We start from the raw sequence: 22,749 nt of genomic DNA, 5'->3' as shown, positions 1-22,749 counted from the left end.
TCTTCCTTCTAAACATCTTGTTAATAATTCATTTTTGAGTGTACATGCATATGTTTATATGTGCATAGCTATGTGCATTGAGTTATCTGTGGAGGCCAGAAGAGGGTGTTGGGTCCCATGAAGCTGGAGATACAGGTGGTTGTAAGCTGGCTCTTGTAGATGCTGTGACCTAAACTCAAGAGCTCTTAACTACTGAACTTGTTCTCCAGGTCTATCATTTTCAATGTGATCCTGGAAATTAGAATATTTAAGCTGTAATTTTTCTTTCTTAATTTTATAGTTAATTTCCACATATTCTGATATATACTTATGCATGTATAACTGTGGCAAAGTGTCAAACTCAGAATATTGGTTATGTTGCACATTGTATATGCTTGGCCCAAGGGAAGTGGCACTATTAGGAGGTGAGGTATTATTGGAGGAGGCATGACCTTCTTGGAAGTGTGTCACTGTGGGAAGAGGGCTTTGAGTATCTATGCTCAAGATCTGCCAAGTGCTAAAGCGATCCTCCTCTTGGCTGCCTTCAGACCAAAATGTAGAACCCCTGCCTATTCCAGTACCATGTCTGCTGCCTCTTGCCATTCTTCCTGACATGTTAATAATGGATTGAATCTCTGAAACTGTAAGCTAGTCCCTGTTAAGTATTTTCCTTCATACAAGTTACCTTGGTCATGGTGTCTCTTCACAGCAATGGAAACTCAAAGACAGTCTTATATAACTCTGCGGACTTATTCCAGTTTCCCCATTTGAGAAATTAGTGTTGAAGCAGCTGGAGCCAGATGTCATATAGCAGTAATAGAATTTGCCTAGGGGAGCGTGGTTCCTGGCTTATTAATAATCTCATCTTCTAAGAGTAGTGTCTGGTATTATTTTATACCATGTGTGTTGTATCTCAGCTACTTCCCACTAACATCCCCATCACTCTCAGGGGGTGGGGGGACCCTCTTGCCTAGGAAGTGGTTATGTGAATAGCTTGGGTAGGCACACATAAAGCTCTTGTCCAGTGGCATCATCCACTGGAATGTGTGTTTGATTCCTGTGTGGAGCAGCAGATGGTAGTAGGTGGCTAGGAATGGGGGTGGTCTCTTCAAAGCCTGTGGGCCAGCGACAGCTGTACTCCTGCCTCTTGCCAATTTTTCTCCCACGGTACCTACTTGGTGGCTTTGCCGCACCCAGGTGTGCTGTAAGCTTAGTGACTCATTACAGGACACTGCAGCAAACTCTTCCTCATGTAATCACAATGCATGGAGACTAATTGATGTATTTCACAACATCTTTTATCATGTTTTTGCCTTCCTTAGAAGGCCCTTTTGGAGCTCAATTCTAAGAAGTAAAGAGAACAGGGTTATGTTAAAGACAACAAGAAAAAGAGGTTTAATGGTTAAATTTCTCAACAGTGTCCCAGTTCGGAATGAGGATGGGGATGGGAGAAGGTGTATATTCTAAAATGTGCTCCAGCACAGATTGGGATATTTCCAAAGCCCTCTGTTACCTTTTAGGATCAAGAAGGAAATATTTGTCTAGCTCTGTCGTCTTCTGCAGGGTACCCAAGGCTTAGGACACTGTTCCCAAAGGCTCACTTCTTGATACCACTCACAGTCTCTGACAGTCTTCATTGACACTTCTCCTCATTCCTCACTAATTCGTAGAAGAGCAGTGTAGATGGCACAACTTTAACAAATGTGTTGTCTTTGAACACATTCAGAAAATAAAATAGACATTAGGGGAGAGAATGAAAAGGGAAACACATAGAGGGAATGAGAAAGAACTGAGAATAAGGCTGTATTGAATTTAAGATGCTGCAATAGAGTAATGGTAATTTATAAACAACAAGAATTAATTCCTCAGAGTTTGGGGAATGTAAAGCCCAGGGTGATATCTTGGGTATTTGTTCTGGCAAAGCCCTTTCTGTCATGTACTCCCCATGTGGAAGGGAGAAGGTAAAGTAACCAGATGCTATGTGAAAGCTTATTTTATAATACTTTGGATTGCAGTCACAGAAAAAGGAATCCTCAAGGCTCAATCACTTTCTAAAAGCATAATATCATAGCAGCATCATACTGGAAATGCATGCATTTTTCAGGGAGCATAATGAAGCTAGTGCTATTGCATACACTGACAGAGAGTAGGTCTTAGATCTGATATAGGGCAAGGTACTGAGATAGCAACTTAAGCAGACTTTGCTAATAAGGCTCTGGCTTAAGACATGAGGCTTGCAATGCCCAGAGAGATTCTTCAGCCCTTGTGGATGATTGTTACCCTGGTACATAGACAGAAATGACATGTAAAGAAGGATAGTGTGCATTTTGATGACAGCATAAAACAGGGGAAGCTGAAGGCCTCTAGAACCGCACAACCTCTTCTGAGGATGGTGAGAGATCTGAAGGAAGAATCTGGGTAATGGGTGCAATTGGTGAAAACCAGGCAGAATCAGGAGGCTGAGCTGGTAGATATTCCAAGAAGGATGAGGCAAAAGGTTGTCTGATTTCCTTTTGTGACAAGAAGAAACTTACCAGAGTATCTGCTTCAGGTCAGTGTTATCTCTAGTTTGTGTACCACTTAACCAGATCCTTTCTCATAAAACCAGACTGAGTTTCCAATTGTCTAAAATGGGGGATTGCCTGTCCCAGGGAAACATGTAGGATCCTGGGGTCAGTGCAAACCCAACCCAATATCTGACATTTGCTTTTCTGGGCTTTTCTAATGCTGAGAGAGTTGTAATGACAGCCCTTGTGGTAAAGGTTGTTTGTGCCTATGGCAAACACGGCTGTGTACAGTATCCTGAATCCTAAATGCAAGCACACTCTGGCATAGTTTTCAATTAATTAAAGCCCAAAATAGAAAGGATTGGTCATCAGGTGGACGGGTATGGAATGCAACCAGGGATAAAGATAGCTAAGTCGATTCCTGCTTCTTTTTGTGATATTTTAAAAAGTTAGGGTCCTGTCAGATATGGATTTCGTGTTACTTGACATCATTTTGATTTCAAAATGTCAAAGCCATGCTACCAAGAAGTTAAATGACTTGCCAATGGGCCCAGACCATCTGATTTTTCCCAGGTTTTCTTACAGATCCTTATTTAGAACTCAACCTCCAATTAGAGTCAAAACCTCCCATTTTCAAATGACAAGAACAAAATTCAGAAGCTGTAGAAAGATAAATCTCAGAAAGATTCTAATTTCTTACACGTACTCTGCCATCTCAATTCCTATAAAATGAAAATTTATATTCCCAAGAATAATCCCATGCTGTCTTATAAATCACTGGAGAAAGATTTAATTTCATTCAGGTCCATTAGGTGTATTTATTGTTCTCTGAATCATTGGTACAGGATACAGATGACAATCCTTAGAAGGCCAGAATATCACAATAAAAAATCCATTTTCTAGCCTTTTTATGGTCACCAGTGACTACTATACTAGTCTAGGGCCAAACACTGATAAGAAAACCAGTAAGGTTGCTTGGAATGCAGGGGTTCTAGGCTCTAACACTTTCCTTGAAAATGATGGGTTTCCAAGAATGGTTTTAAGTAGCTAAGTGTACTCCTGGGAGTGAGGTGGTGAAAAGCAGTAGTGTAAGAAACCACTGCCTGGTTAAGTCAGCAACATTATTTGGCTCTTGAATGGTGGACTATGCATTAAATGCCTGGATCTGATGTGGTGCTGTTGGGAATTAGTAAAACCTTTAGGGGTTTGAAAGTAATACAAGACAGTTTATTGGGTATGTGCCCTTGAAGGGAATATCAGAACATGTTCACTCATTTTCGTTTTTTGAACCCATATTCATCCTCTGATGTGCATTTGATCATAATATACCAAGTCACCAAAATCCAAAGCAGGCATTGACTGAAAATGTAAAAAGTTGATTTTAATGGGTGTACTAGTTATTTTTCTATTCCTGTGATAAAACACAATGGCCAAGGCAACTTATAACAGTTGGGCTTATGTTTCCACAGGATTAGAATCTATGAGAGAGGGTAAAATTAAGGTACAGGTGGCCAAAGCAGCAGCTGAGAACTCTTATCTGATCCACTAGCAGGAGGCAGAGAGCACCCTCAAAAGTGTGACAAGTCTCTGGAAACCTTAAAATCGACTTCCAGTGACGCACCTCCTCCAAGAAGGCCATAGCTTCTAATTTTTCCCCAATAGTTTATCAACTGGAACCAAGTATTCAAACATATGAGTTGATATGATCTCTCAAACCACGTCATGTACTCATGTTGAGCAGTGATGGAAATATGAGTAGCAGACTCAGTAAGACCTCACAAATGCAATGCACACTCAGACGTTAGCAAGTTCCATCACTTCTTCGCTGTGCTGGAACTCAAGCTTTTATCATGTTACTTAGATATTTTTCAGTATTGTTCTTTATCATTCAGACAAATGGAAGTAGGATTTCTTTCCTTCCATTCCAAATTCATTCAACTTCATTATGGTATCTCCATCCTTTTTAACATCACAAATGGGCTTGTGTATAAGTACTGTATGCCTGTGTGCTCCTCAATGGCCTTCTATTCATAAAGGAAAATTCTTGGGCTAGGAAAATAGCTCAGCAGATAAAGTGCAGGAGAATAATTTTGATCATCACAACTCACATTTTAAGAAAAGCCAGTCATGATGGAATGTGCTTATAATTTGAGTTTTGTAAGGGAAAGCAAAGGTGGACAGGTCTTTGGATATCATTGGCCAGCCAGCCTGGTCTACTTGGCCAGTTCAAGACCAATGAAGGAACCTGTCTCAAAATTTAAAAATAAAAATAAAAAAGTAGATGGGGCCTGAGAAATGACATGTATGCATAAATACACATACACACACATGCCTGAACATACACACTCATGTATCTGTACACACATGTACATAGGCACATCAAGACTCATGCACCAGCACATACATAGACACACACATACATACACATTCATGCACATACATACACATGAACACACATGAACACACATGAACATGCATATACATACATGGCAATCAGATAATTATGGGCAATCTTTTTATCAAGCATATGGTGACTATTGGTACTTTTCCCACTTGTATTTTTATATTAATTTATTATAATTAAAACATTTAAAACTAATTAACAATGTTCTTTATGAGGTATTCAAATATCAACTTGAAGTAAAATATTCCTGTCAGATTTTCTTAGAGTCCTGTGAGCTGCGTTTGAATTAACATTGTTAGCAACAAGGGAAGTTTTGACTCGCTTAGCCAGATTCATTACCCAAGAAGCCAAGGGTTGCCCTGATGCTTTCATCAGGCCCATAAACCAAGCCTTGCAAAATTGACTGTGAAATGTAAGACCCAAGTGTATCACTTTGACTAATATAACTAATATTGACAGGAAAGTGATGTCTTCCAGAGAAACCATGAATCAGATACTCACCCTTCCTACTGGGTCCACAATCCATCTTCATTCTTTATTCTTCCTGTTCAGGTACCATGAACCCCTCTGTTTCTATTCCTCCTAGATCTCTTTGCCTTCTCCAAACTATTAGGCTAGGCTTTCTCATTTTTGTTTGTTGTGGTTTTCTTTGTGCTTTTCAGTTTCTTACCTATCATGTATACTATAGGCACTAAACTGGCTCAGGCTAGTTATGGTAGTACGCGCTAGTAGGATTTTCTGAAAGGTGTGGAGGCTGGAGGATCATGAGTTCTGGCCTGGCCTACACATTTTAGCCAGTCAGTGGTGGTAGTGGTACCTTTAATCCCAGCACAAGAGAGGCAGAGGCAGGCAGATCTCTGAATCTGAGGGAGCTCTGATCAAAAGAGTAAGTTCCAGGTCTGCTGGGACTACATAGTGATACCCTGTCTCGACACCCTCTTAGCCCCCAAAATGGCTCAGAATATAGAAAAGATACTATTTTCTCCACATACCTTCCTGCTGATAGAATGAAGAGCTCAATCACCTATTTTTTTCACCAGAGCTTATTAAGACACTGAATGAATCCCAGACCACAGTGTTAATGTGATGAAGAAAAATGTTGGGACAGAATTCAGTCAGGCTTCAGTTATGTTTTAGCAGAGCCTCCGAAATTTTGCTCTGACTTATGTGACAGTCTCTTCCAAATCACTGTTTTTGAGCCAGACGAAAATTGGCATACCTCTGTACTATAATTTTTGGAGTATCACACACTTCAATTCAGATAACTACAGTCTTAAACAACTCAGCTGTGTACAGGTAAACAAACACCATAGACTTCCCTTAAGAATATGTAATTTACAATAAATTGAACACTCAGATAAACTTTGGAAGAGATATTCACATAGCAGACATATCTACTCTCCAAAGGATTAACTAAGTATTTTCTGGGTTCTCTAACACATTCAGGTGTCTATTTATAAGACTGACAGTTTAAGATTGACAGCTACTATGGAAGTTCAGGGCAAAAGGGAACTTTGGAAGTCACTCCTAGTGAGGATTATCTCTGAAAATATAAGTCCAACCTTCCCCGTAAAAAAAATATCATGTTCCTAAATAATTTTGAAATCCAAATCTCTCCTATAAAGTCAAACGACTCTTTGATGATAAAGACTCTTTTCTGTCAGTGGAATATTGGGTTTCTATAGGATGAGAAGACTAAATCTGGGAAAACATCATATCATGAAAAAATAGAGAGCATCTCTCTCCTCTGGCTCCCGTGAAATAGAGAGATGTGTTTATAAAGTGTATGGTACTGGTGTCATGCCAGTTAATACTGAAATGCCAAGATTTCTTTATGATGGTTAGTTGCAAATGCCAACATGACACAACCTAGAATCGCCTAGGAAGAAAGTCTCCATAAGGGGCTGTTGACATTGTATTGATCTATAAGCATGCCTGATTTGGGAGATTATCTTGGTTTCGTTAATTGGCATGAGGAAACCCAGACTGGACATTAGCAGCACCATTCCCTGCTTTGGAGTTCTGGACTGCATAAGAATAGAAAAAGATAGCTAAGTACTAAACATGCATGCATTGTTCTCTACTCTTGACTGTGCATGTGATTTGGCTAACTGTTCCAAAACCCTACCTTGACTTCCTCACAGTGATTTACCCTACGCTGGAATTGTGAGGTTAAAACAATGCCAGCAAAAGATAAACTCAAAATTTTTCTCCCCAAGTTGTTGTTAGTGCATTTAGTCACACCAACAGAAATGAAACTAGAACACCCAACCCCACCCTGCTTAGGTTCAACAATGTGCTATAGCCAACAAGATGGACAAGATCTCTCAGGCAAAACTTTGTCTTCAAAGTCTCGCTTTCCTTTCAGATACAGTAAGAACATGAGGGCAAATTTCTTCCAATGGCTGCTTTGAATTGTCAATAACTCAGGCTTTATCGGCACATTGCATCTGTTTCTGGGAGAAATTTTTCATGTAAGAATTAAATTAAAAGAAGAAAGCTCAAAGCTTTGGAGGATCTCCCCTGGCAAATGTTTTAAATCTGACTGGCCTATCACGGGACCTCAGTGAATGTTCCCTGGCCAGTAGTGGAAGACCGTCCCTTTAGATAGGAGTCCACTAGCATATGAATCACAGCCTTGCTATTTCAAAATAATGCTAGTTAAATCTTATCAGCAAGCAGTATGTTGGTGTATAATTACTTATCATTACTGTGATACATCATTTGAAAAAGTATTTCCCAACTGCTCCTCTTTCCTTTATGAATGTATTATTCATATCTACATAAATAACTGCTCGCTGAATTCATTTTAAAGAAATCCATTGACTCTAGTAAATTATTAGACACATGTAACTGTCACTCAGGCAATAATCTGGAAATGCCCTGCTAAGGATTTCTGGAAACTCAGTCCGTGGATGAAAGATGAACAAAACACCATCCCATCTGCTACCAAACTGATGGCATCAAATGATTTAGGATTTAATTACAGAACTGACTACATTTTCAAGATGTGATTTCCAAAGGCCAAATATTTTTATTTCAATCCCTGTTTGTGTGTTTTATCCAAGGGACATCAGTAGTATTTGTAAATCTCAGGCCTAGAATCTGATAGCTTTGGGCCATACAGGCTCCATATGTTAGGAGTCAGGCTGAGGAAAAAGGCAGAAAAGGGAAATTACAATGCTTGCCGTCTTCTCCCCTTTCTGTACTCTCTCTCTTCAACTTCATCTTGCTAGCTGTAAACATCTCCATGTCTGTTCATATACAAATAGAGATTTCAAGATAGTGGTATTGAATCTCATATTAGTACTAATTGTTTCGAGTACACAATATTGAACCATGCTTATACTAAATAGTTATCCAAATTATCTGGTTCTTAAGTTTAACTTGATAGTTTGAATTTGTGTTTATTAAGTACACTGAGGAAAGCTACAGGACAACTTTGTGCTAAGCCATTTGTTTGAAAGGTAGAGTCAGGGCTGTTGAGCTGGCTCAGCAGATAAATTAGCATGCCACCAAGGGTAACACAGAAGTTTGATCCCTAAGGTTCACATATAGAAGCAGAGCACCAGCTCTGGAGTTCTTCTTTGATGGCATCACATTAACCATGACACATACACCTACATATACTTACATAAAATAAGTACATGGAATAAAATTTAAATATAAATGGATAGTCTAATTAAGATGGTGACTTCTTTTTTTTAATTTATTTATAAATACACTGTAGCTGTCTTCAGACACACGAGAAGAGGGCATCAGATCTCATAACATATGGTTGCGAGCCACCATGTGGTTGCTGGAATTTGAACTCAGGACCACTTGAAGAGCAGTCAGTGCTCTTAACCTCTGAGCCACCTCTCCAGCCCAAGATAGTGACTTCTAAGAAACAAAAAGGAGGAGTTAATTTGGGGGAAGTTGGTAAGAGGAATATGGATGAATATAATCAACCTGTATTATATGAAATTCTCAAAGAATTATTGTCTTTTTTTTTAAGAAACAGAAGTCTAGGAGGGTAGAACCTCTTTATTGTACCTAAGTTTGCAATATGGTGTATTTGTGTGTATATGTCTCTGTATGCGTATTGTATGTAGGAGTGCCCATTCAAGCTAGAAGAGGGCGTTGTGTCCCCTGAATTGGAGTTCCAGGGCATTCTGAGCTTCTTGATGTGGGTTCTAGAATCTAAACTCAAGTCATCCTGAAAATTAGTAAGGACTTTAAACTGTTAAGATATCGCAGGTCATGGGTTTATCTTCATACTTCCTAAGAACCTCTCCCTATGACTTGCAGAGGTGTTGATTTGGTTGAACCCTCTCCCAAAGTAAAAGAAGCAAAATGTGCTGTTTCAATAGTAGGTCTTTTGTTAGTGATGCCCCAAGAGGAGGAAGTCATCAACCTGCTTATGGTCAGGATTGATAACAATGGTCAAGCCTGGTCATTACATGTTGTCAATGTAGGAGAAAAATGCATCCTTCATTTTAATCCTTTGCATGATTAAAGTCATTTAGATACCATTCAATTTAATTAAAAGCTTTTATGATTTAATTTTAGTGAGGGGAGAATGATCAGTCATTAAAATGGTGGCTGAGTGATATTTTTTATTATTACAGTAGATAATAGGAAAAGGCCTTTGAGATCAATCCTTTTTTAAAAAGTAATCATTAAAATGTGTTATCTATAATGAAAAAGGAGTTGTTGATATTGTTAATTAATAACTGGTGAATTAGAACAGAACCTGAACTTAGTTTTCTCAGTAACTCTGCAGAGAATTTGAGTCCATTATTCTGTTTATGAAGATTTAGGAGGGGAGTAAAGAAAGAGGAGTATAGGGGAGGAGAGATATGAAAGAGAAAATAAGAAGTGATAAGTAGAAGGTGGGAGGGAGAATGTAGGAAGTTCAGGGAAGTCAGGTACATAATGTCTAGGGCAGAGGGAATAAAAATACAGTTTGGTTCTCAAGTAAAACTAATCAGTTAAAGAAAAAATGCATGAATAACCATTATGGCCTTTCATAACAATCAACAAAGAGAATGAATTTATTTAAATTCATTTTCCTTTTATTTTTAAATTAATAATTGATAGTCTAAATTGGGTGCCATATGCTTCTCTGGTATAAATTTTATTTGACCTGTTTTTCATTTCTCATCAGCAATATTATTAGGATGTTAAATCCTAACTTGATAATAGATGAGAAAACTGTAGGCAATTCATGTTGAGAATTTTTTCTTTAAAAGGTAATAAAGAAGGAAGAAGAAGGAGAAAGGGAAGAAGAGACTGGGACAAAGAAAGAGAGGGGAGGCTATTCTCAGTGAATGTATTTTTCATACAACTTGTTGATTTTTCTATGATCCAGGGAAAAATAGTTTCAAGCCAACTGTACATTAGCGTGGCTGTTTATAAATCCTAACATACATTATTTCCCCTTCAATTGCAAGATTGAAGCCCTATTTTTATACTAATTTTAGAATAGACACAAGTTGAGACAAAAATTCTTTGTGAAGAATGCTGCAGGCTAGGCTGGTTACCTAATTGGGCCCAGTGAACACAAACTCTGTGCAAACCTGATACACCTGTTGAATCTCATAGTTGTTGATGAGATTACCATCTCACAGAGTCAACGTCTGACCTGCACACACATGTGCTCATGCACACACACACACATACACATCACACACAGTAACAATACTAATAAGTAAAATACATAGAATCGACAGAAGATCTCAATGTCATTCATACACATAACCCATTTATTAGCTCGATAATTCTTACATGACATTAAAATAAGGGGAAATGCTATTTTCATTTAAAAAAGACACAAACTCAACTACAAATAAGTTTCATCAAGAAGAAAGAGGAATGAGTTTCTTACAAGAAAAGGGAGGACAGGGGCTGGGGATTTAGCTCAGTGGTAGAGCGCTTACCTAGGAAGCGCAAGGCCCTGGGTTCGGTCCCCAGCTCCGAAAAAAAAAAAAAGAACCAAAAAAAAAAAAAAAAAAAAAAAAAAGAAAAGGGAGGACAATGAAAGGGGTGAGGAAAAATAACAGTAATTTCCAGGTATCTGGTGAGTTGCACAGTTAGTCGTGTGCATTGTTTAGAATGAAAGATTGGTGGCACAGCTCAGTTCATACATAAAAACAATTGATTGCTAGAAAGAATTATGAGAGGGTTGTTGGTAAACAGTAAGTCTTACTCAGGAAGTCCTCAGAGGAGGAACAGTCATAGCCTGGGGTTCTGTAAGCAGGTTTTTACAGAAGCTTTTAATGTCTGGAAGGCAGAGGTTGCAGTGGCACCTCTGACATAAACTATAGCCCAGCCTATCAAATCAGTCTCCAAAACACACAGATAAGTTTTGCTTTCTCTTCAGGAAACTAACGCTGTCTTAATTTTTATTTCCATAAAAACTGTGTGAAAATGTTGCCGTTATCACAATGACCTCAACTGAAACATTTGGTAGAACTTAACAACTCCAAGAACTCACTGAAAATTGAAATATTTACAACTTGATTTGAGGCAAGGAGTAGGGCTCAACAGGTAAGAGCACTGGCTCCTCTTCTAGAGGACACTCATTTAACGCTGAGCTCATAAACTGTAACTCACAAGAGCTCTGCAACCACAGTTCAAGGGAATCTAATGCCATCGTCTGAGTTCTACAGGCACCCAGGATACATGTGGTATCCAGACATCCAATCAGACTAAACAAGGAAACCCAGAATAAAAATATATAAATAAGTAAATTGATTCTATGCACATTATAGAAGTAGCACCTGTCATCGCAACACCTAGAAAGTTGAGTCAAGAAAATCCCAAGTTGAAGACTACCATGTACTGTATGATGAGACCTGCCTGAACACAGACACACACAGACACAGACACACACACACACACACACACACACACACACACACACACACACACCCTCAAAACAATTCAAATGAGTAAGATCAGAGGAAAGACCAGTACAGAATAGAAATGTGAAACTTTTTATAGGCTATTAATGAGATCTGGATATATCCATGACCCCGGGATGGTCCATCTAAAAGTCAGTTGACTAACTAGAAAGCTCTATAGGTACTTGGTATCCAGAGTTTGTACCAAAGTTTTCTCACATAAAAGTGATTAAATAGCTAGCCACACTGTTTAGTTCTGTCTCCATTCTTCTTCCCTAGTTCTAGGCTCCTGATCCTTTGATTGGTCTTTGTTTGCTTATTTGATTTGTGTGGTTTTGTTTGTTTGGTTTTTTTTTTTTTAGTTAATTATAGTTTGTCTATATGATACTGGCTGTCTTGGAAGTCAATATATAGACCAGACTGGACTAAAACTCATCAAAATCCCTCTGCTGGGTTTAAGGGCATATTAACACCATGACTGTCAGACGATTGATCTTTCTAATGAATAGTCCCCATCCAGAATCTGGAGTCAACCGAGACTACGCTATCATCATATCAAAGGTAGAGAAATCTGGGAGACATCTGCACTGAGCAGCTGTAGAAGATCTCCTTGAGGGAATTAGCCTTGGTAGTCTTGGGCTTACATGGCCTAGGTGACCATAGGGAGACCTTTAGGTCAGCATTGCAATATTCCACAGCGGCCAAGTGTTATAGAGAGCAAGTGTGTAGGCTTGTGCTGAAAGCTGATTCTTCTGCTGCCCCCTTCGCTGACACACGCTGAGCACTATCTCCAGGGCACGTACCAGCCTGATGCACGGATTACCACTTGCTGCCCAGGCTCTGCTTTTCCCACTGCTGATAGACAAACCATTTTCACTTTTTCATCTGTTTAATGAGAGCATAACTTTTGATGTTTAAAGGTATCTTTCCAACTGTGGTATCATATACAGTTTTACAATGCTATTTCTTTTTTCTTTCCTTTTAAACTCACCTGCCTTTTCCTTTGGCACTTTGCTCCACGTTTCTTGCTTTGATGCCATCTGCCAATGGGGGTGGGGGGAATAGAATATTGATTGAACAGAAAAGTTACATGAATGAAGTTGATCTTTGCAAGCAAGGCCTTGTCATAATACTGAGATTTTTCCCTTACTGACTATGATAGAAGGATAAAAACTGGGGATCACAATCCAGATTCCCTCCCTGAGAGATTTACACAATGCAAATAGGAAACTGAAGGGAAGAGTGATAGCCCAATGAGTAAAGCCTGTTTCTTGGCCAGACTACCTGAATTTGATCCCCAGGACATACATGCTTGAAAAAGAATTAACTCCTGAAAGTTGTTCACTCACCACCACACTGGTAACACACACCCCTTTGTCTCTCTTCTGTCACTGTCTCTGTCTCTGTCTCTGTCTCTCTCTTTCTCTCTGACACACACACACACGCACACACACACACATGCACACACGTGACAGACAGAGGGAGGAAGTGAAGGAGGGAGAGACAGGGAGAGATTGTACTTAAAAACATTAAATTCAAAAATGAAACCTGGAGAATGCTCAGCCCTAAGTCCTACACTGAAGCTCTAGCTTCTCAAGTTTCTCGCTTGTACATATTGTCTAATGGTCTTTCTGGGGACTAGAGAGAGGGCTCCATGCACAAAGGTACTTGCTGCCAAGCCTACTTGAGTCCAATCCCCATATAGTAGAAGGGGAGCAGTAGTACCTCCCATAAAATGACCTCTGATGTCTATGCACATGCATTCCCAAATGTAAAAATCAACAAAGTTCTTAAATTTGGAGACGAGCATCCTTTGATACAGAATTCTGTACACCTTTGAGCCCTGTACTTCGAGTTTCTCAGCTGTTTTAATGTATGCACCAGTGTATGAGATTCAATGGCATATATGTCTATACAAGTCAAGGTGACTGACATTGCCTTTTCCCCACTTCACCCACTTGTTGATCTAATCCAATATAAATATATATGGTAGCTATATGTTCTTTATAATGATAGAGCACCAAACAATAACAAATGATTATGAGCAAGATCAGGCCAAATAGCAAACACTGATAAAATCCAGAAGTTTCTCATGACTCAAAAGTCTTTAGTTGTGGACTTGTCTTGGTGTTCTATTACTATGAAGAGATACCATGACTAAAACAACTCTTACAAAAGAAAGCATTTCATTGGAGCTTGCTTACAGCTTTAGAGCGTTAGTCCATTATCATGTTGGGAAGTGGGCATGGTACTGGAGTACTAACTGAGAACTTTACATCCTGATCCTCTTGTGGATCAAGTAGAACAGGACAATTGGCCTGGTGTGGGCTTTTAAATCTTCAAAGCCATCCACAGCAACACATCTCCTTCAAAAAAAAACCAAATATATTTTAACAAGAACACATCAAATACTTCCCAAACAGTTCATTAACTAGAAACTAAGCCTGCCAATATATGATCCTAGTGAGGGTGTGTTCATTCAAGCAACAACTTGTCTGGAAAGAGTCTCTTGTTGTAGCAGAGGATCTGGGTCCAATTCCCAACACCCTCTTTATGGCCCATAACCATCCCTAACTTCTAGGGGTTCGTTCTTCTAAATTCAAATGCACATGATACAATGATATACATACATACATTCAGGGAAGACACTGGTACACATAAATGTTAACAATTAAGACTTTGGCTGTGTTAAATATGTCATTGGGGTTAGGTACAAACATTTTGCTTCAAATTAAGGCACTTCTAACTGTTATCTTTTACTCTCTTGCCTGTCTACTTTCCTAGAGTGGTCAGTCAGTTACTGTAGATTCAAAAATCAACTTGAGCTCTAAAGTCACAGGTAATACAATTCAAACTCATGCACCTGCCCTTAGCTTGAAGGTGTCCACTTAGAGGATGCTTTCAGTCCAGGGCCACTTAGTCTGTCCATGGGGATTTCCAATCCTTGAACTTTATTGACCTGTTTCTCTCCTTCCTTACTTTTCACTTCCTGAAGCAGAGAATATATTTTGATTGGCAAATGGCTCTCCCCCATTTCTGAAAGGCATTGTATGAACATAGAGCTCTGCTTGTTTCCTTTGTTAAGCTGCTTTTATACCTTGAAATGTTTCTTTCTGTGATACTTAAGGGAACACCATTTCATACCACCTCCTCAGGAGAGGCATAAAAAACACTATTGGCTATTTGCTGAAATGCCACCTCTTGGCTCCATTGATCTGAAGGAATTTGGGATCCCCAAGGAGAACAAAGATTAATTATCCATTCAGACACATCCCTGCACACCTACTCCAGATCTGTGATTTTTAAGGCAGTGTGTATTGCCAAGTTCCAGGCCAGCCTTAGGAGCTTTTCATAAATTCATATAGTTTGAGTTATACAGATAATTCATATAATTCAAATGAGGTCATCCTCATATACAGAGCCAAGGGCCAACTTCTGAATGAGTAGTAATCAAACCTTTTAGACCTCCATATCAGTTTCTGAGGATCCAAAGAATGAGAATGCCTGCTCTAAAATATGTAAGCTGGGCCAATGAGGTAGTTCGGCAGGCAGAGGTATTTGCATGAAGACTTGATAACCTAAGTTCCTGGATCTCATAAGATGTCAAGAGAGAACCAATTCACTGGCAACATCCATGTAGGACCTAAGTGTGTGTGCACATGTGTGTGAGCACACACACACACACACACACACACACACACACACCAAAATAAGAAAATAAAAATGTACAACATATTGTCAAGAAGACAAAGCCTAAGAATAAGAGAGAACATGGGCTTTAATCACCAATAGATACTACTAAGTAGCTTATTTAATAAGTTCTTTTATAAGCCATATATATTGGTATGTTTGTGGATATAGAGAATCATAGAATAAACAATGAGATAGACTAGCCTTGTAATACCACCCAGAAAGTAAGCCCAGAGCCCAAGGAGATGACTCAGTGGGTAAAGTCTGCAGTGAAAGCATTATTCCTTGAGTTTGTCACCAGCACTCATGTAAAAGCTGAGAGTAGCAGCATGTAGCTGCAACTTCAACACTGGAAGAAGGAGTGAGACAGACAGCTCTAAGGTGGCTTGCTGGCTCTTAGCCTCAATCCACTGCAGGTAATAGTTTACCATGGACCAAGGTAAATATGTCATCCCTTTTAATAGTTTCTGTCAGGTGCCTCTTCACAGTAATAGATAGGGAAGTGACTAGCAGAGTGGGTGAGGGAAGTCCTATTTTGGTGGATTTGCTGCAGTGGGAAAAATATCAATGGTGACATGTGCATTTGTTGCGTCTGAGAGAAGCTGTGAACCGTATTCATGTGTCATGTCAAAAAAGGAGGGTGGATTTCTGGGTACTGCTTGTCGTGACCATAAAGTGAGATGAAGAACTCGAGGAAAACAGAAGGGAAAAATGTATTAGTCAGTTTTTTATTACTGCAATGAAATACCAGAGGCAGGTGTCTTTAGATATAGAGAAACTTATTGTTTATTTTCTCTAGTACAGTAAGAAACCTTTTTATGAGTGATGAGTGTAGACATCTAAATAGTCTGACTTAGGAGGGGGTGACATTACCTGTTTCCTGACAATAGCACAGGAGGAGCGTGAGTATGCCAATATGTATCTTTGTACTGTCAACATATAAATCTATTGGAATTCAAGTACAGGGCCTCCAACCTAATATCATAGGACATAGTTTAATTGCTTCCCAAAAGTCCTGGATAAACACAATTAGGTTAATTTTCCACCTTGTTTATATGATAAACATGAAGCTTTGGGAGTTAAGGCTGGAGAGATGGCTCAGCAGTTAGAGGTCCTCTTAGAAATAACTCATGTAGTTCCTAGAACCCAGATAAGGTGCCTCATAATGATATGCAATTCCAGCTCCAGGGGGTCCAATGGCCTCTTCTGTACTATAGAGACACCTGCATGGATGTGTGCACACGTGAATACACGTGCGCACGCGCACGTGCGCGCGCGCACACACACACACACACACACACACACACAGCTTTAAAAATTATCTGTAATTTTAAAAAGAAAATAACACAGTGGAGAAAATGTGCAATAGAGCCCTCATACTTTATACCTTGCTGATGAGAATATAAATTAGCTCAATGATTTGGAAAGTAGAATAACAATTTTTTAAAATGCCTAACATAAGAGTTGGAGAGATGGCTCAGTGGTTAAGAACACTGACTGCTCTTGCAGAGGTCCTGAGTTCAATTTCTAGCAACCACATGGTGGCTCACAACAATCGGTAGTGGGATTTGATGTCCTCTTCTGATGTATCTGAAGACAGCTACAGTGTACTCATATACATAACATAAATAATTACAAAAAATGGCTACCATAAAATTACCCTATACCCCAGCCCTTCTACTTCTAGATATAAAAATAAGAGAAATAATCTGAACATATGAAATGTATTCACAAACATCGAGAGCCCTGGTCATTATTCAGAAGAGCCAGTATCCATCAAAGATACGACTGAATAAGCAGTATGTTCATGGTACAATGTGCATGCTATGGTTCAAAGTCCATGCTACACTGTAGATAAACATGAAAACCTGCTAGGCAAAAGAAGTCAGATAAAAAGCTGCATATTGTGTGATTCCCCCTACATAAAATGTGTAGAAAGGGAAAATGAAGAAACTAGAAGATTATAAATTGCAGGGAATGAAAACCATACAAGTTGAGAGTGACTCTCTTTCCATTCTCATCCCTCTCAACCAAACAATGGTTTGGGTCATCACATACTGGCTCAGAACCGACTTACCTTCCACATGCCCATTCCCTGTGTCTTCACGATCTCCTAAAGTCAAAAAGATTTGATGTTGCAAGCTATGTTTGGGCACTAGATGATTTTTTTAATGGATACTTGAGATCAGCATCTTTAGGAGACCTCATATCTCATGGTGGGCCCTGTTTGCAACTTCAAAATTCCCTATGTTTCCACAACAGTCTCTTGATTTCAGAAGACCTTCTTCAAATCATTTGTTCTAGATGATGTAGCAACACCTTCCAGTAGTTCCTTCTTTCCATGTGGGATACCTCAGGGCTCCTGTTTTCATTCTGAGTTTGAATGCAGGGAGAGAGTATAGGAGTGATTAGTTGTTTTCTCTGTAGCAGCATGAGTTACAGATGTGGGATATATTAGAGAAAGGGAGCAAAATTAGCTTCGAGATTGTCCTGCTGATTAAGTATCTACTTATGAAAAATCAAGTCATCCCACACTGTTGTACACCTCGCTGGTATGCTTGGCTGGGGCTTCCCATTCTTTTGCCTGCCTTCACGTCATTGTACATTGTGAATTATTCTTTTGAGAAACATTCTATTTCCATTTTACATGTCACATCATACCTACCTCTGGACATCTTGTTTCTCAATCCTCTTCAACTTCCCATCCATTTCATGAGCTAAGAAAAATCCTCTGTCTTTACTGTCTTTAGAATAACTACGTATATAGAATAGTGCCTGGGAGAGATAACGAATTCTTCTCCACCTTGGGTTTCCATTGCATGTATGAACCTTATACTGTCCTATTGTTCTCTAAGCCTTTGAAAGCAAGGCCACTCTTTCTCTATTTGTAGCACCTATGGCACCTAGAGACTAACTGAACTGAATTGATAAAGTTGATTTGTCCATTGACCATGAGTATATAATGTGACATAAAATATATCAACATGAAGGGCTAGAAAGGTGTCTAAGCAGTTCAAAGGACTGGCTGCTCTTATTTGCTACTGTTAACTCAGGGTCTTCCAGAGGACCCTCATTTGATCACCAACATCCACATGGAGGCTCACAGCCATCTGTAACTCCAGGCACTAAGTATCCAATACCTTCTTCTGGCCTCTGTGGGTATAAAATATATGCATTGTATACAAACATATACACACAGGCAAGATACCAATATACGTATTTTAATTAAATATACAACACACACACACCCCCCACACACACACACAGGGTGAGGGTGGCTCAGTCAGGAAAGTGCTTGGCAGAGAAGCATTTGTACATGAGTTTGATCTTCCTGAGCTGCAAGCATGATGTTACATTTCTGAAATCCCAGAACTGGGGAAATAAAGACAGTAGGATCACAAGCGTTTTCTGGCCAGCCAGTCCATCTAAATCAGGTTGAGTAAAAGACTCTATCTCAAAACTAAGAGGAAAAATCAACAGAGGACGACAGCTGCTGAATCGTATTGACCTTTGATGTGTACATGCACACACACACACACACACACACACACACACACACACACGGACACATATACATGAACACATGCACACAGTATATGCGTTTATATTGTACATATATACTTATTCATAATACATGAGTGAAGTAATGGCATCGTGTACACAACATGGAAAGATGTCCTGGTGCACTCTAAATTAGTGGCTGCTAAGGGTTGTAACTGTTTTAACACTTTCTCCTGGTGAGAGACAGGACCACAGTAAACACGAGTCTTGGGAAAGCCATTAAAGGTAGTTTTAGAACTTCAGTAAACGTTGAGTCATCATGAAAATTTGAATGAATATAAAATAGAAGAGATTACATAAAAGGTGTGAACATGAGGAGAGTGGTAGAAATAACAGGCACTTGGTTGTTTAGAAATTCTTGAACTGACCCATAATAGGTTCATGGACTTTTAAACAACTTTAATCCAACATAATTATAAACAAAATATAAAATTCCATCTAGTAAGGTCCATACACTAAGTATCATTCTGTTATAAATAACATTGAAACAACATTTACTGTATATAATTAAAACAAGTTTGTGGTCAGTTAAGTTTGGTAACAGATATGAGGATGATGTCAAAAATTTTGGTGTGAATACTCATGATACTAATTAAATGCTAGTGTGTTGTTAGAATATGCAAAATGCAGTAATTTTAAGTCTACTTCCAAAACGGAAATAGTGAACCATTCTAAAGTAACAGATTTTGGAGTTGTTTGTTCTAATCCACACAACTTGTGTACAGATCTCTAGACATTTTGTGTTTCAAAGTCAAATAATCTTTGATTCCTTATGGCCCCGAAGGCAATGGTCATGCAAACATGACAAAGAAAGCACACAAATGCGTGTTTAACTTGCCCTACTTGAGAAGCATGAAAGAATCGGTATGAATCAGCTTAGAGTTCAGTGCACTGTAAAGCTACTCTATTTATCTAGTGACCACTGCATTTGAGGGCACAGATAAATGGGCCTAAGTAATTGTTTTCTTAGTTAAGCAGTTAATTACCATCTCAGGGTCCAATTCAGAACTGGAAGCATCTTCTCTCTGTAGTCCCTGTTTATGTTTTAAGAGGAAAAAATATCACAACCTGGTTTTCTCCCTTTGTTGAGTGTCCCATAGAAGGAACATTTTCCCAAAGGTGGGAGAAACAACAGCAATACACCCTTCCTCATCACGGGATTGAAAGCTCATAGTGACCATGGCAAGTCTATGTCTGTTCTTAGAAAGCTGCTTCGGGACATCACATTGATCACAGTAACCAGTTTTCTGACAAATCACTGCTTAAAAGGGGGCAAAATAGTAGGGGGCAAAAAAATGATCCCTTGGCATTTTATCTCATTTTTATTAACATTCTTTAATATTTATCACAGTTGTGTTTTATGAGGCAAGCTGTTAGTGGAAGCACTGAAGTACAGAGAAGATACCAGAATTTCTCTGGGGATAGTACCTTTAGTCTCATTTTACAAACAGAAACTGGTGATAACAGATGTGCTTCCAAGATCTGGCAGTCGATAAAACATTAAGGTAAAAACCAAAATCTTCAAAGCCCCATCGAACATATACTAAGATAGCACGGCTCTGGTCTGGCCCAGATTCCTCAGGCTGTTTGCAGAACTTGCTGTTATACAGTCTGCACAGACGGTGGAGTGCTTGGACAAGGAAGGGAGGGGAGGAAGTTTGGCAGGGCACCAGCTTGGAGAACGATTCATTTCTTTCTTTCTTTTTCTTTTCTTTTCTTCTTCTTTTTCTTCTTTCTTTTTCTTCTTTTATTCTCTTCGAAGAGCTTATTTGAGTACAAAATCAAAACAAAAGCACATCTTTCCATTCCCCTTATCTCTTTTTATTGCAGTTCTTGTGGGTTAGCAGTTCTGCAGAAACATGTGGGCAGCTCGCTGTGCTATGTGTGGCTGGCTTTTGCTGGAGATCAGAACTGCTTGGCTGTGCAGTCCAGAAATACAGTCACACAGCCTGGCAGATACAATACCACAGTAATTGTCAAGACTTGAAGCAAACACATGCACTTTTGATGGTAAAACATGATAACCATTGAGCCAAATGAAATTTCTGCTCCCACCTTCCTCCAGAAGTCTTTAAGCTCACAGGAGATGAAACAGGTATATGCTGCTCGAGGAGAGGTGTGCAGAGGATGGGTGGATATGGAATCTGTTGACAGAACTGAGGAGAACCATTGTATTAGATAATAATAATAATAATAATAATAATAATAATAATAATAATAATGCATGTACTGTAGTTTAGGCAAGAGTATCTGCTATAATAGGTCCTTATGTGAGGTCTGTGCTAGTTTCTTCCTAAGTATTATACTTGACTCTACTGGCAGGGTTCTCTCTCCATCCATTTTTCGCTACTCTATGTAACTCCTTCCTATTCTGCTTTTCACTCTTTCTTGCGGTGATCTAGTGCTCTCTATAACTCTTAAAGTCTCTTCTCAGTTTCCACATCAGGACACCAACTGCCTCTTGTTCCAATTGCACTTACCCTCCTTCAATTTTTATATACATGGCATGCAGTTACATTGTCAAAGGGACACAGGGAAGATTCGTGTTGATGGAACATTTGTTGCAGGTCAGCCTTTTAACAGAGTCAGTGCCTATAATATCTGATAATTATCTTAAAATCCTGAAGCAATGGCTGGGTGGTGGTGGTAGTGAACATCTTTAATCCTAGCACTGGGTAGGGAAAAGTAGGTGGATTTCTGAGTTTGAGGCTGGCCTGGTCTGTACAGACTCAGTTCCAGAACAGCCAGAAAAACACAGAGAAACTCTGTCCCCTGTCAAAAAGAAAACACTATAGCAAGCCACTTGGGTGAAACTCAGTAGATTGGGTGATCTGAGCCTTCTCCTTTCTGTCCAGTGGCCTCCCTCGTGTCCTCACACTCAGCACCTTAAGGCAGAGAACTGGCTAACAGAAGGAATGTATGGCATGCCTGTGGCCCTCCAAAGTCACATGGGTAGATGGAACCATAGCATGCCTGTCAGTACTACCCTAAGGCTTCACACTACCTTGGAACATTGTATTGAGTCCTTTAACTTTCTAAGGTCCTTTCATCAACATTATCTCTCTGGACTGTAACCACATTATTGTGAAACAAATGGAAAAGGCCTTATTTTCTGGATTTCAAGAACAAGAAGATTGAGAGTCCAGAAACCAGTGAGCCAATAAATCAAGGCGGGACTCAAGGTATCTTTTAATTGCATATTCAACATCGTTTTTACTTCATATTAAGGCTCCAAACAGAAAACCGTGGGCTGTGTTGAGTTCAGGAGAGCCTGATAAGACCATGTGTCCTAGTGGATATAGTAACTGTCCATGTAATTTCTAAATTTCACTTTTTGTCATACATACAAACACATGGACCCCTTTGTTCTTCCCCAACCTTAGTTGGTGACCTACCAGGATGCTTATCCTTTTTGTTGTAATCTCTTCATCATATCAATCCCTGGAGGCAGTGTTCTCAGTGTGCTCAGACTTTCCCCAACTCATTACCACCATCTCCCACTGAGAAAGACTCTTGACATGTTCCATCAGTTCCCTGTTGCTCTGAAATTTTAATATCGGATATATATATATGTATATATAATATCTGTTATGTGCTATATGCATGTCTCTATTTTATATATAAAATTAAGGAAGATTTTTGTGAACCCACTTTAAAAAATAACTGCAGTGTTTTCTCCCTCAATGCAATATTTTACCAGTTGGTAAAGCAGAGTGGGGTT

At 39.2% G+C, this 22,749-nt stretch overlaps 2 protein-coding genes across 7 annotated transcripts in view; one reads left to right on the top strand and one right to left on the bottom strand.

Annotated features, from left to right (window-relative positions):
• Ctnna2 (catenin alpha 2) overlaps nucleotides 1-22,749 on the top strand; it is a 1,149,087-nt gene that overhangs the window by 705,388 nt on the left and 420,950 nt on the right. The window lies entirely within an intron of this gene.
• Nucleotides 326-22,749, bottom strand: part of LRRTM1 (leucine rich repeat transmembrane neuronal 1) — a 49,426-nt gene continuing 27,002 nt past the window's right edge. Inside the window, exon 3 of one of the 2 annotated variants that reach the window (XR_005503313.2) lies at nucleotides 326-21,184. The gene's annotated coding sequence lies outside the window, so the exon portion shown is untranslated. The remainder of the gene's footprint in view (nucleotides 21,185-22,749) is intronic. The other variant, NR_172650.1, reaches the window with a different exon arrangement.

The sequence above is a fragment of the Rattus norvegicus genome, chromosome 4 (genome assembly GCF_036323735.1).
Source record: "Rattus norvegicus strain BN/NHsdMcwi chromosome 4, GRCr8, whole genome shotgun sequence".
NCBI classification, from domain to species: Eukaryota; Metazoa; Chordata; class Mammalia; order Rodentia; family Muridae; genus Rattus; species Rattus norvegicus.
The sequence above is the reverse complement of the archived record's forward strand: the minus strand, read 5'-3'. Positions and strand labels throughout refer to the sequence as shown.